Source organism: Felis catus, chromosome A2, assembly GCF_018350175.1.
Source record: "Felis catus isolate Fca126 chromosome A2, F.catus_Fca126_mat1.0, whole genome shotgun sequence".
Classification (NCBI taxonomy): domain Eukaryota; kingdom Metazoa; phylum Chordata; class Mammalia; order Carnivora; family Felidae; genus Felis; species Felis catus.
In genome coordinates, this window is record NC_058369.1 from 157,095,215 (window position 1) to 157,110,089 (window position 14,875).

General features: G+C 43.2%; 1 protein-coding gene and 1 long non-coding RNA gene across 11 annotated transcripts in view; both read right to left on the reverse strand.

Moving 5' to 3' along the window:
• The window catches only part of KEL (Kell metallo-endopeptidase), a 281,013-nt gene that overhangs the window by 216,577 nt on the left and 49,561 nt on the right, over positions 1 to 14,875 (reverse strand). The window lies entirely within an intron of this gene.
• Positions 8,446 to 10,501, reverse strand: LOC123384071. Its single transcript, XR_006594667.1, has 3 exons — positions 9,711 to 10,501; positions 9,099 to 9,231; positions 8,446 to 8,729 (listed from the first exon to the last, which is right to left on the reverse strand). It is a non-coding gene; the product is annotated as an uncharacterized LOC123384071 (long non-coding RNA).

A 14,875-nucleotide genomic window follows, 5' to 3' on the forward strand; every position in this document is an offset into this window, starting at 1 on the left:
CAAATAAGTAAACAAATGCTGAAAAGGTCTTTTGTGAATAGTTAAGTCTCCTGCCTCACCCAAAATCTCACTTCCCCAAAGCAACATTTCTATTATTTCTGACTCTAGTTTTTGTGGTGGTTACTTTCATAGCTCCGAACAGGTATACATAGACACGCACATTGTATTATCCATCTGTAAACACCTATTGACTCATCACTGTAAATGGTGAGGACTGAAGTGTCACTTACATTGCCATCAAATGCTGCCCTGTAGTAATTGCATTACTACTTCTGGCTCTGATTCTCATTGCTTTTAAATTATTGAATGATCATTTTAATGTGTCTTTATTTTTGAGAGAGAGAGAGCATGAGTGAGGGACAGGCAGAGAGAGAGGGAGAAACAGAACCTGAAGCAGGCTCCACACTCTGAGCTGTCAGCACAGAGCCCGATGCGGAGCTCAACTCAGAAACCATGAGATCATGACCTGAGCCGAAGTCAGGCGTTCAACCAACTGAGCCACCAGGAGCCCCTTGAATGATCATTTTGAGTTGCAATGTCTTATTCTACTATTTATAGTCCATGCCTACCAACTCCACATTATATAAAAGAGTATGTTAGTGCCCCTATCCTTCTTTTTACTACTTCTCCCTTTTCCACCTGCTTTTTAAAAAACATTTTTATTTATTTTTGAGAGAGAGAGACACACACACACACAGAGAGAGAGAGAGAGAGAGAGAGAGAGAGAGAGAGCACAGCGGGGAGGGACAGAGAAAGAGAGGGAGGAAGAGGATCCAGAACAGGCTCCGTGCTGACAGCAAAGAGCCCGATGCAGGGCTCGAACTCAAACTATGAGATCATGACCTGAGCCAAAGTTGAACACTTAACCAACTGAGCCACCCAGGTGACCCCCTTTTCCACATTCTAACTGCTGAAAGCAACATGCTCCTTTCACATTGTCATATGCTATTCTGTAACTATCATTCAGTCTTCTGTGCTTCATCTATGAATTTATTTTAAATGTAGAAGATCAATAAATAGCATTTCTAAATATTGTTAGTAAAACTATTATTACTGGACTCAAGACCAAAAAGTGCTTTTCATTAAGTTCAATGACACAATCCATAAACCCAGGTAAAAGGAGATTGTTTCCAGCATAAAAATCAAATGCATTTTTTTTTTTTTACACTCCATCATTTACTCAGCAACATGAAAGAATTTAGTTTGGGTTTATGATAATCCTGCTCAATTGCCTTCCTTTATGTTGTTATACCAGCCCTGCCTCCCAGAGAGAGAAGTATATTCCTTACCACCTACTCAAAGGAATTCAGTATTTTAATCATGGCACTCTCAGTTGGATGTAATCCACTGTTTTTTTTTTTCCAGTAGCAACTTGATCAATGCCTTTCATTCTCATTCCTTTCTTGATAATTGGATATCCTTTCAGGATAATTGACTCCTAAGCCTGACTCATGTTTGTCATCTACCCGGATGTCCGGGTTATATCCATCACCTATTTTCTAGATCACATGTCTTACTCTTCCTTTTCTTATTTCCTCCCTTACTTACCGGAACACATCCTTAAGTAACTTCCTCAGAAAAGTCCTTCGGAAATGGGAAATGTTTTTATTTTGCCCTCACTCTTGATTAGTAGTTGATAGTTGGTTGAATATACAATTTTAGGTCTAAAATAATTTACCTTAAGTTTAGAAGAAATTTCATTCTTTTCACATTTGTTGTTACTAATTAGAAGTGTGAGAGCAACCTGTGTCTTTTTCCTTTCTAGGTTTTTGTATTCTTTCTTTAGACATTTTTAAAATCTTCTTTTTATCTTTCATGATTCACCAAGACTGCACTACAACTGCATATAACAGAAATCTGATTAAAGTGACCATATAATGCTATTTTTAAATGTAACATGAATTCTAGAGGTTGAAAAAAATGCTCCAGGAAGTCACTAATGACTCAGGATCCTTCTAGCTTCCTTTCCTACCACATCATGTTGCTGAGGCAACATGAGACAGAGAGAGAAAGAGAGAGAGAGAGAGAGAAAACGAGTTGGGGAGGGGCAGAGGGAGAGGGAGAGAGGGGAGAGAGAGAATCCCAGTAGCCCCTATGCAGGGCTCAATCCCACGACCCTAGGATCATGATCTGAGCTGAAATTAAGAGTATCACCTCTACATTCTAGGCAGAACTGGGTCACATGACACCTTCACAAGGAAAATTGCAGAAAGAATTATTTTTAATTTGTAATTGTGCACACTTCCACCCTAATCCACTCTAAACAAAATTAGGGTACTTATATTGAGGAAGAGGGAAGAATGATCATGGGTTAGGCAACTAGTATCAGATGCTCCATTTGGTGAAAATTGTGTAAGACCAATTGAGGGCTTATCAATCAAAGACCATGTCTTTGGGGCACCTGACTGGCTCAGTCAGTTGGGCATCTGACTCTTGATTTCGGCTCAAGTCATGATCCCAGGGTCGTGGGATCAAGCCTTGCATAGGGTGTTGCACTGAGCATGGAGCCTGCTTGGGATTCTCTCTCCCCTACTTGTTCTCCCTCTCTCTCTCTCAAAAACAAAAACAAAAACAAAAAAACATGTCCTTCATCAGCACTCATAAAGTTTCTTTTATTTTTTAAAAATAATTTCTTCCTCTTCATTTTCTCTAAATTTGATCCTTAAAATTCTTTTGGGTCAGATTTTAGGCCTCCTAGATTAAATATCTGTGTCTCTTATCTTTTTCATCATTGATTTATGCTGAGCATTCAGAGATATTATCTTGAACTCATCTTAATTTTACTGAAATCATGTTAACAGTATGTAATTTTAAATATTTTTAATCTCAAAGTTTCTTCGTTTCCTATTTCTTTTTAATAGCATCTTTTTCTTAATTTATGAATTCAGTATCTTTTCTGCCTTCTCTGAAGATACAAGTTCAAATTTTTTAAGTATTCTTCTTTGATCTTTATTTCTCCAGGGGTCATTTATTCTGAATATTTATCTTGGTCTTTCTCTTTCAGGCTGTGAATTTTGCTCCTATTTCTGATAATCCTTGATTACTAATTCATGAAGGAAAATGAAAGGCTGTTTTGCATAAGTAAGAATTATTCCCCAGCAGGACATTCTTCTGAATGGAAAGGCTGATTGGGACCTCTGTTTTGTAACTGGGCCATCCAGTTCGTCAGGATTGGCTTCTGATGACTTTTTTTTTAAGGTATGTGGGTAAAAAATCAGACATTAGCCTTGAAATCAAAAATGTCATAATAAGAAAGAATTTAATCTCTGTGCAAACATCACACTGGAAGCCCTGCTTCTTGGAAATGCGTTCAATTTCTCTACAAAAGCATTGTTGATATGAGGGTTGTCAATGGTTCTGTGTGCAGTGATGGAGAAAAGGTTGGAAGGAATCACTGAAGCAGTTATATGGCAGACAGAATTACAACAATGACTTGGTTTTACACCCTGCCTCACTCCTACTAGCCAAAGCTAGGAAACACACATCAGGGGACCTCAAGGCTTTCAAGCAAGCTGAGCAGCCACCACACTGCCAGAGGACCACCTTGTGCATATTCTGAGCATCCTCTGTGCCACTTCATCCACAACACGCTTTCATGGATGGTCCACATCCAAGAGATGGGATGAAATCTCTAGTCTGCCCTCACTCCTCTCTCTTAATTATTATGGGATTGTTTTTCTCAGTGGAGTCTCAGAAGAAGGGGGAGTCAAGTACATTTGTTTGGTCTAAAATTTAAAATCAGAAGCCTTATACACAATATTTCTTTTTATTACACAAGAACCTCTAAGCCTGTTTCAGCTCAGTCATTGTCAAGCTCATGACAGTGCTTTACCATGGACAATTTCAAATTGTCCAAAACTTAATTTGGGGTCATAAAAATCCCCCAAACTGGTTTTCTACAGAAAATTTCTTTTTTTTTTTTTTACAATTTTTTAAATTATTTATTCATTTTGAGAGAGAGAAAGCGCGCGCGCGCACACACACACACACACACACACACACACACACACACACACAGGGGAGGGGCAGAGAGAAGGAGAGACAGAATCCCAAGCAGGCTCTATGCCATCAGCTCAGAGCCTGATACGGGGCTCAAAGCTGTGAACTGTGAGTTGGTAACCTGAGCCAAAACCAAGAGTTGGATGTTTAACCAATTGTGCCACTCAGGCATTCCTCTACAGGAAATTTCTAAGGAAGTTTCTGAACTAGAGCATTAACTCGATAACAGGCTTATCTTATTTTTGTTTTATGCTAGTTGTTTTTCTCATCTGTTAACAGACCTGCTAATTTCATTATGTGACTGACCTCTTGGAAAGTTTATCAAGCCCTCAAACTGATTAAACAATAGCAGCAATTCCCCTTTCTTACTGATTTCATAGAAAATTTCCAGAAAGTTTAAATTGGTAAAAGCTGATTACTGGGCTAGAAATGAGAGATTTTCATCAATAAACTGAGTGGTCAGGATACTAAAATAAAGGAAAACATCTGTATGGGGCCTCTCTGCTTGCAATCCACACAGCTGTGTGCATGGCCTCATCAGCTTGAGAATTTTCTCATAAGAGCATAAGAACAAACACAGAGAAGAGAAAGGCAGGATTTAGCCCATCCCAGCCAACTCTAACTTGCCTGCCAAGTAGATAAAAAGACATGGCGGCCGATTCCCTGGGAAGACTAGTGCCTGCATCACCATGGAGACAGCTATTCTGCCCATCGAGTAGTGGGATTCTGTAAAACAAACAGAGCTGAACACAAAGATGGAGTGCTAGCACCAGGAGAGTGAGTGAGAGAAGGGGCAGGCTAAGCGAGAAGTAAAGGTGCCACACTGAATGCAGCTGTCACAGTGAGAGGAAAGAGCGTTGCGAGCAGTGACTCTCTAGATGGGAAAGACACAGCTGGTGACTGGACATCTGCCTTAGAGACCAGCCCAAGCCACCATCCTTCCGCCTTTAAGTAGCTCCAGGCTCAAAGCAGGAGAGAAAATCTTGAGTGGGCTGAGTGTAACACGAAATGAGTGCGTTTACCCAGAACTGTGTTTTCACCCACCAGGTGGATTGGGGGAAGGGAGGGCTATGCAGATATTAAACTAATTACCTTTAAAATGTAAGTTGCTCTTCACACACTCGATTTGCAAATTTTAAAATTCATTCCTACTTTACGTGGGAGCTCACCTGGGATTTTGAAATATCCTCACAGAGCATACATCTGCACATAAACTAATTCTAACCCTGCACTGGAATTTGGAATAAAATTATCTCCAGGTAGGGCCCAGCACCAGCAAGAGACAAGAGATTGAGAAGTGGTGGGAATAGATGAGATAGACCCTCAGAAATCACCATTTATGTCAGAAACAGGGATGAATGCTAATAAGACTGACTCTGAGAGAAGAGCAGTGTGTTTAACATGCCCAGGTAGACCTAACACGCTCTTCTCTCTTTCTCCTTGAATGCTCTCCCTGAACAAGCCCCTCCATTCTTATGGTTTAAGTCCCCCAAAATCTAGTGTCTTCCAAATTTGTGCCTGTCCCCCATCTCACTCCTGAACCCCAAGCCTTCTCTATCCCCAGAGTCCCTTCTCCTCAGCCTCTTTTTTGGTCCGAGATTTTTGCTAAACTAATGACTCTGTCTCTAACTGTCCTCTGCCTTGTAAACGAAGGCTCTTTCGGTTTTAAGAACTATTATGGACTGGCATTTATAGCTGAGATTAAAAATAACCCCCACCAGACTGCCTGGAAGATGTGATTTCCTGAGAACCTGCAGGACTTGGGAATGCAAATCAGAAAAGGATCCGATTGCCCCAACACTTACCAGAGAAAACTGCCATTTGCATCTGCGCTCCAGATCCCGGATGGCTACAAATACATCAGTGGCTCATTCAAACCAGAACCAGGCACAGATTGAAAGCCCAAGTGGAGGTGGATTTGGAAGGAGGAGTGAGAAGGACGCAGCTCTGGAAATTGGGGCTGATGAGTCGGTGTCACTGCCAAGACAGGAGGCTGGGCCGTGCGTTCCCAGGTATCTGACCCTCAGCTGACTCTGGATGTCTTGGACAGCACTCCTTTCTCCAGCTCCGTGAGCGTTGTTTTCACCCACGAGCCCAGAGAGACGCCCCTACACTTTTATTAGCTACACGCTTCTCAATGTCATCCTTACCAGTGGCCTGGATACATTTTTAGGCCTGGAGCAAAACAGAGGTGGTTTTACTGAAAACACGGCGATAGAGTGTGATAGCAATACCCACCATGGGCGCAAAGCAGAAACAGGAGTCCAGGTTTACCTTGCTTAGGAAACAGATTTTCCCGAAAGCCCTTCTCTCCACACACCTGAATGTGGTAATTCCCTTCCCATCAACCTTTATCTGGCTCCCTAAATACCATTTCATATCATATCAAAAAATATCGATTGAAGAAACAAAAATCTGTTTCCTTTAAGATTCTAATCTCCCCAATTCTAAGCCGGTTTCCTCGAAAGGGCTGTTTGGCCCCTGTTTGGCCTTCCACTTCTTGTGTATCAAACCTTCCATGCTCAGCAGTGCCACAAAGGTTGTCTGTATTGGTCTAGAATAAGCTAAGCTAGGTGGCAGAACACAGGACCCTAACGTCTTCCTTTTCAGGGGACACACCTAAGTATTTAGGGATGAAGGGGCATCCTATCTGCAGCTTCCTCTCAAACAGTTCAGAAAAAAAGTAATAAGTATGTATGTATATTGAGAGAGAGAGAGAAGAATCAAGCAGTGCAGTGCAATGGTAATATTTGGGCAATCTGGGGGAGGGGTGTGCGGGAATCCTGTGTGCTGTTCTTGAAACTTTTCTAGAAGCCTGAAATTAAGTCAAAATAGGAGTCAAAAGGAAGGAAAATTACCTTAGGAGCATGGTGAGCTTTCAATGAAATAATATCTACGAAAATATGCTCTATAAATTACAAAGTGCTGGTAAATGTTTTTAAACTAAAAATGATACTACTTAAGGTATCCACTTAAATTCATTTTCCCTAAAAATTAAAAAAAAAAATTTCAATGGCTTAAGAATACACAGGTTTCTTCCTTTCTCGTTCAAAACCCTCTACGGGCTTTGAACAAGCATTCCAAGAGTAGCTGTTCTCCACGCAGCGTCTCAGGGATCCAGCTGCTTAGAGCTAATGCACCACCATCTGAAATGAGGACTCGGGGTCACCTCAGCAGGAGAAGGGAACATGTGGAATTGTCTGTGGTGAGGAGGGTGTCACGCATCCCCCCCAGTCACGGCCCACTGGCCAGAGCTGACCATACAGCCCAACCTGGGTATAAGGGGGCAGGCAACACAGTGACCACATTGCCAGATTTGTGGAGCGTTCCTGTCTCAGCTCCAGGATCTCCTCGATTTCTCATTTTCTGCTGAACACTTCTCAGGGCGCCTGGGTGGCTCAGTCGGTTGAGCATCTGACTTCAGCTCAGGTCATGATCTAGTGGTCCGTGGGTTCGAGCCCCGCGTCGGGCTCTGTGCTGACAGCTCAGAGCCTGGAGCCTGTTTCAGATTCTGTGTCTCCCTCTTTCTCTGACCCTCCCCTGTTCATGCTCTCTCTCTGTCTCAAAAATAAATAAATGTTAAAAAAAATTAAAAAAAAAAACACTTTCTCTTTCTCAGAATATGTGAAGAAGAAGGAAAGGGGGAAGAAGAGTACACGTCTTCCTATCAGTTTCCCAGTGCTCCAACTTAGACTGTCTACCTGACTGCCAGTCACGCAGAGAGGGTGGCTCTGCACTCTCTAGGGATCACCCAGATTATGTGACCCCTCCTCAGAAACGTGGTGGCTTACACTTGTCAAGTCAGAAAATGTCTCTCTTGATCACAGAGACCAAAGACTTGGGGTCTTGGTTGAAGAACAAATAATGACAGCATTAAGGACAAAGAAAGGCATTAGTAAAGAAGAAGCATTTGAGTGTTTTCAAAATCCACAAATAGTGATCAACACGCACTCCACACCTAGATTCTTCACATTTAATATTTGCGACATCTCTTATTTACATCCGTCCAAGTCCAGCCGCCTTAGAGCAGCCACATTTGAAAATCACAGTACAGAACCAAAGGCATCTAGGAAATGAGAGCAGACCAGTCTCTTCGGGGATCACACGATACAGACAACCAGCCCCTCAAATAAAACCCAGTGTAGAGCACAAGGCTAACAATGCCCAGCGTGCATATGGGAGAGAACGGGCTTCCAGTGGCCCAAAAAGAAAAAAAAAAAGAGGGGCACCTGGGTGGCTCAGTTGGTTAAGTGTCTGACTCCTGATTTCAGCTCAAGTCACAATCGCCCACCGTTATGAGATGGACCCCCGCGCCAGGCTCCGAGCTGAGCATGGAGCCTGCTTGAGAATCTCTCTCCCTCTGCCCCTCCCCCCTAAAATAAATAAAATGAAATGAAATAAAGTAAAATAAAATAAAATGAAAGAAAGTGACTTTAAGGCAGGGCGGTAAGTGAAGAAAGCACAGGCTCCTTGGGTTTGACTGTATTTGTGCCCCCAGAGACAGATGATTTGGCAGCTTTTGGGGAAGATCCACATTCCTAGGGTCCACGAGCTCACAAGTCACGGCAGCATTTCTCAGACTCACTCGCAGAATAAGAACAGCTCAATCCCTCCCACCACACACCTTGTAGATCTGGCATCGAAGTAGCCTCCCTGCTTTTTCTGCCACAACCCAAAGGCTTGGAGCGCTCCTCACAGAGCTAACTTCTCCATGATCTCCTGTGCCACTTCTGGAAGCACACACACAGAGAGGCAAGTCTTTATTTCCTCCCTCCTTCTGTCTTTCTGTCCACCCCTCCCTCCCTCCTCCCATCCCTCCCTCCTTCCTTCTTTCTCTCCTCCCCTTTTCTCCTTCTTCCTCCTTCCTGTCCTTCCAATTTGCCTTCCTCCTACCTTTCCGCCTCCCTTCCCTGTCTCCTTCCTTCAACAAATTACTTATAGAGTGCCTAACATGTGGCCAGGCACAAGCTCCTTAATTTAGAAAAATAAGACTTTACTGCATTCAACTGAAAAGTAAAAAGCACCAGTCCCCAGGTAGCTCGCTACAAATACACAGAGAGATAGAACCCAGCTTCAGTTGGATACTTCTGCCCACCTACCTAAGGAAAAAGGAGAAATCCCAGGTCATTTTGTTGCTGGACGATCGTGGGTAAGACTTTGGGCATGAAGACCGCGTGCAGCCACAGAAGTAAGCACAAAAACAACATCCTACTCCCAATATGTGCCGTGCACCTGCAATAGCGTTGGAAAAGCTCATTCCTACTTAGAATCTAGAGAAAGGTGAAGCCTGTTTAGGGCCCCTCCCTGCCCCTGCCTCTCCTCGGGTCAGTCTGGCACCTTCTTTCTAGACCCTTTGCTCCGTTCAGGGTTGGGTCCTCCTCTGTAGCTCCCCCGCATCCTGTACTGGTGTGGAAAGCACAAAGTACCTTCATCATCCGCCCCACTCTACCTCGACTAGTCCACTCCACTCACATCAATGACTCTCTTCCTGCACAAAACACACATCCATTTTCAGTGCTCCAAAGTCTACCCTCCTCCCCAAAGTTTTCCTCACCTCAAATCATTATATCTCTCTTTGTGGAAAAAAATGTTGAGGACTATATTTGTCATTTTGATATTCTTTAAATGGTCATTAAAATTATATATAAATACACCACATACAATACAAAACTAGAGGCAATTTTGGTTTTAGCCTATGGATTGCCACTCACCATTTTTAATCTTTGTGAGTGTGGCCTGCTCTGCTGTGTTTCCATGTTCCAGAAGGGAAGGACGCAGGCTCATCCAGCCAGGACGGAAGACACGTGGGCTTGGATTATCTAATTGGTGTCCCCAAGAAACCCATGAAAGTTTTCCAGTTATAGTTTTAGGGTTCAGGCAGGCCATACACTGACACATTGGGAAGCGTTTTCAAGTCTGACTCAGAGCCATGGAGCCGCAAGCTGCATCCCTCCCCGTGCGGGGGGCCATATGCCCCAGCTCCTCCTGCCAGCACAGATTTGAAACGCTATCTGCTTGCTCTTCCCCACGTGAATGTTGGTAGTTATCAGCCCAGGTCTGTCTACCTTTTTCCCATTCTTCTCTCTCCTTCCGCTACCTCTCTCCCCAAATTTCTAGGCAAGAGCAAGACCATCCAGCGTTCCCAGGAGAATCATGGGCCTCCGGACGCCCCCACATCTCTGCAGCCGGAAGCAGATGCGCTCAACACTCCCACCTCTCCCTCTCTGGGGAGAGGGTCTTCCCAGTTGTGGGGTGACACAATAGGATTCTGAAATCCTCTCTCCACCAAAACCTTCTTGCACCGGGTTTATTCAATATACTGGATTCTATGAGGGACCAAGAGCAGTGACTTTCTCTCTCCATCACTGCCTTCAGGTTTACTGTTTAACAGCCTCCTTGCTAGCTATCCTTCCAGGTAGAGCCTGTCGCTTTCCAGACAAGTGGGGAATCAAAATAGCATAATTTTCCATTAAAAAAAAAAAAGTTCAGGGGCACCTGAGTGGCTCAGTCAGTTGAGTGTCTGACTCTTGATTTCACTCAGGTCAGGATCTCGCCAGTTTGTGGGCTAGAGCCCTGCATCGGGTTCTGTGCTGACAGTGCAGAGCCTGCTTGGGATTCTCTCTCTCTCTCTGTCTCTCTCTCCTCTCTCTGCCTCTCTCCTCTCTCTGCCCCCCCAAATAAATAAATAAACTAAAAAAAAAAAAAGTTCAGTCCCATTGTAATCAAAACCATTATCTCCCAAATGATTTCAAGGTCTCTCTGCAGCTAGGCCCGAGCACACCTCCACGCTGGGTTCCAGCGATGCGGAGGGGAGGGTGAGATATCTCTTTCTCACCCTCTTTTCCCACTTGGCTCAGCTGCTTCCAGTTCCTGGGAGGCGGCAGAGGGAGAAGGAAGTAGAAAGCACGAGGTATTACCTAACTAGTGCTGGTGCATCTGGCCACTCAGTGTCCTCTGGCTAGCGGGAGCCCACGTGTGGTACACAGAATGTCCTCCCCAACCATGTCCACCTCCTAATCTGTGAAGCCTTCCACGCTAAAAGGGACTTGGCAGATAGGATGAAGTTTAGAACCTCCAGATGGGAAGATGAACCTGGGCTGTCCAGACGGGCCCAATGTAATCACAACGGTCTTTTATCAGAGGGAGGCAGGAGGGTCAGAGTCAGAGAAGATGTGATGATGGAAGTGGATGGAGGTCAGCGTGAGGCCATTACTGGCTGGGAGTAGGGCACCAGGAGGTGAGGCAGCACCGTAAGCTGCCAAGGAAAGGAATTCTCCACCAGAGCTCCCAGAAGGAGCGTGGGCTTGCCAACACCCTGATGTTAGCCCAGTAGGACCCAGCTTGGACTTCTGACTTCCAGAACTGTGAGATCAGAAATGTGTTGTTTTAAACCACTAACTTTCTGGTAATCTATTACAGTAGCAATAGGAAGTAGCTGACTTGTGGGACTCTTTGTGGGGTTTCCAGACCTCCATAGAGGGACTCTTGGCATTTATCTTTCCCAAAAGCAGTACTTCTCAACCAGGGTCAATTTTTTATATCCACTCCCCCCCCCCCAGGGGAGATTTGATCATGTCTGGAGATATTTTGGATCATCACGACTGGGGGGAATGCCAATAGCATCTAGCAGATGGAGGCCCGAGACGCCAACTATCCTACAACGCACAGGACAGGCTCCTACAACAAAGATGTATCAAGTCCAAAATGTCAGTAGTGTCAAGGTTAAAAACCCTAATCTAAAGCAAGCAATGAACTTGTTGGCCTCTTGCAATCTCTCTCCTGTCCAATAGCCAGCACCTCTCTTACCTTCAAGAGGGTCCTTTCGGAACAGCTTGAGCCTGACTCACTTCTACAGTGTGTGCGTGAAGGGAAAGCATTACCCTTCTTTGCTCCACCAAACACTGGCAGTCAGGCAGCCCCTACACCGCCCACCTTTTCTCTGTGCTGCACCATTAGTGGCAACAGTAGGCAGCCTCTTCCCTTCTCATTTCACCAAGCAAAAGTCAAGCATCAATCTCTAGATCGCTACTGCCCTCTAAAACTGGGCAATGGTTCTTAGCCAGGAGTAACTTTGCCCCCCACCCAGGGGATGTTTAGCCATGTCTGGAGATGTATTTTGGTTGTCACAATTGTGGGAGGTGGGGACATGCTACTAGCATCTAGTGGGTGGAGGCCAGGGACGCCACTGAACATTTCTACATTTCATGGCAAAGATTTATCCACCCAGAATGTCAATAGTACCGAGGTCTAGAAGTTCAGCTCCAGGAAGTCCAGGTGAACCTCTCTGAAGAACGTTCTTGCTGTCTCCTCTGACAGCAACAAGGGCAGATGGTGAGTAAGATGCTGGTCTCCCTTTCCGCCAAGGGTCTTGATTCTACCAGTGATGCCCTGGCATCTCCCAACCTCCCTTGTCTTTGTTGGGGGAAGCGGAGGACAGCATTCTAGGGACACAGACAGGAAAGCTGCATGATCTCCTCTTATACAAATTCCCTTTGAAGGATCCTCTCTTACGTAAACTGAAGGCAGAAGATGAATTAAGGATTCTGTCTCTAGATTATGTGGTCACATATCACTGACTGTATCCCACCTAGACGGCTTAGCCAAAACTTTAAAACCCTCATTTAACATCCTGTTACACACCTTCCATAAGATGTTCAAGGCATTGTTAGGACTTAGAGATTTCCCTGTTAATTCTTCAGGGAAGGAAGCATTGTAGGCAAGCATTTTCATCAAATAATGACTTTCATTTTCTTAATGTGTCTTTCACACAAATTTATGGCACGGGAGTGGAGACATGCTCTAATAATGTAAGTAACAGAGAAAGGACATATACAAACAAAAGAAGAGAGAACAGAGAGCACAGTGGGGTTTGTGGGCTTCATCCATTCATTCATTAATTCAAACGGTCTGCTGAAATGTTGCCTTCCTGTTGAAAGCCTCCCTCATCACAGTGTTTAAATAATCTATCACTGCCTTTTGCCCACTTTCTCTGTCCGATCATTGTATTTTTTTTATTATGATGTAATCCTATGCCATAAAAATTCACTCTTTTAAGTATACGATTCAGTGGGTTTTAGCATATTTACAAGATGTATGCAACAATCACCACTATATGATTGTAGAAGTTTCATCACCCCAAAAAGAAATGCTATTTATTTCACAGTTATTCCCGATTTCTCCCCTCCCTAGTTCATATCAACCACAAATCTACTTATCTTCTATCTGTATCGTTTGGCCTGTCCTGGACATTTCATATGAGTGAAATCACGTGATATGTGGCCTTTTATGTCTGGCTTCTGTCACTTAGCATTTCCCTAATGACTAATGGTGCTCAGTACTTTTTCATGGGCTTATTAGTTATTTGTATATCTTATTTGGAAAAATGTCTGTTCAAATCCTTTGCCCACTTTTTAAATTGGGTTGTCTTTTTATTGTTGAGTTGTAAAGGTTCTTTATATATTCTGGATACTAAACTCTTATCAGATATAGAATATGCAAATATTTTCTCCCAGTTATATGAGTTGTCTTTTTGTTTTCTTAACAGTAACCATTGAAGCACAAAAATTTTTTAATTAGGTAACATCTAATTTCTCTATTTTTTCATTGCTTATGCTTTAAGCGTCATATCTAGGGAGCCAGTGCATAATCCAAGGGCATAAAGATTTACACCTGTTTTTTTTTTAATTTTTTTTTAACGTTTATTCATTTTTGAGAGACAGAGTGCAAGTGGGGAAGGGGCAGAGAGAGGGAGACACAGAATCCAAAGCAGGCTCCAGGCTCTGAGCTCTCAGCCCAGAGCCCGACATGGGGCTTGAACCCATGAACTATGAGATCATGACCTGAGCCAAAGTTGGATGCTTAACTGACTGAGCCACACAGGCACCCCTACACCTCTGTTTTCTTCTAAGAATTTAATAATTTCAGTTCTTACATTTCAGTCTTTGATCCATTTTGAGTTAATTTTTGTATATGGTGTGAGGTAGAAGTCTAACTTCATTCTTTTGCATGGAGTTAGTCAGTTGTAGGTATTAGTTGTTTTTTTGTTTTTTTTTTTTTAATTTTTTTTTTCAACGTTTATTTATTTTTGGGACAGAGAGAGACAGAGCATGAACGGGGGAGGGGCAGAGAGAGAGGGAGACACAGAATCGGAAACAGGCTCCAGGCTCTGAGCCATCAGCCCAGAGCCTGACGTGGGGCTCAAACTCCCGGACCGCGAGATCGTGACCTGGCTGAAGTTGGACGCTTAACCGACTGCGCCACCCAGGCGCCCCGGTATTAGTTTTTTAAAAGACTATTCTCCCCCCATTAAATAGTCTTGGCATCTTTGTTGAAAATCAATTCTTTACTTTTTTATGGAAGCTATCATCTAAAATTATATCATCTGTTAACTTGTTTATATCTACCCTTCCCAAATTCCCAAACTCTCTCACTCCCCTCCGTCTCCCCCACCCCCCAAACTAAACTGTAAGATGAAGACAGGAAGTTGTTTGTTCCACTCCCTGGAACATAGTAGGCACTTATGTATTAACTCCACTGCCTGGAACATAGTAGGCACTTATGTATTTGTTGACTGAATAAATGAGATTCCAGTTTCCTTTAGAAACAAAGGTCATTGTGTGTATCTATACCATTTAAGTGCAGGAACTCATTTAATTTAAGGCAAAAAATAAAATAAAATAAAATAAAATAAAATAAAATAAAATAAAATAAAATAAAATAAAATAAAATAAAATAAAAAAGTTAAGTTAAATTAAGTTAAGTTAAGTTAAAAAGTTGTTGAGCCCTGTGTTGAAGTGAGCTTTCACAAACATTTCCTGGATTGGATAAGAAGAGCCTAATAAGGCAAGTAACTACCCATTAGTAAAGAGAGAGCCTG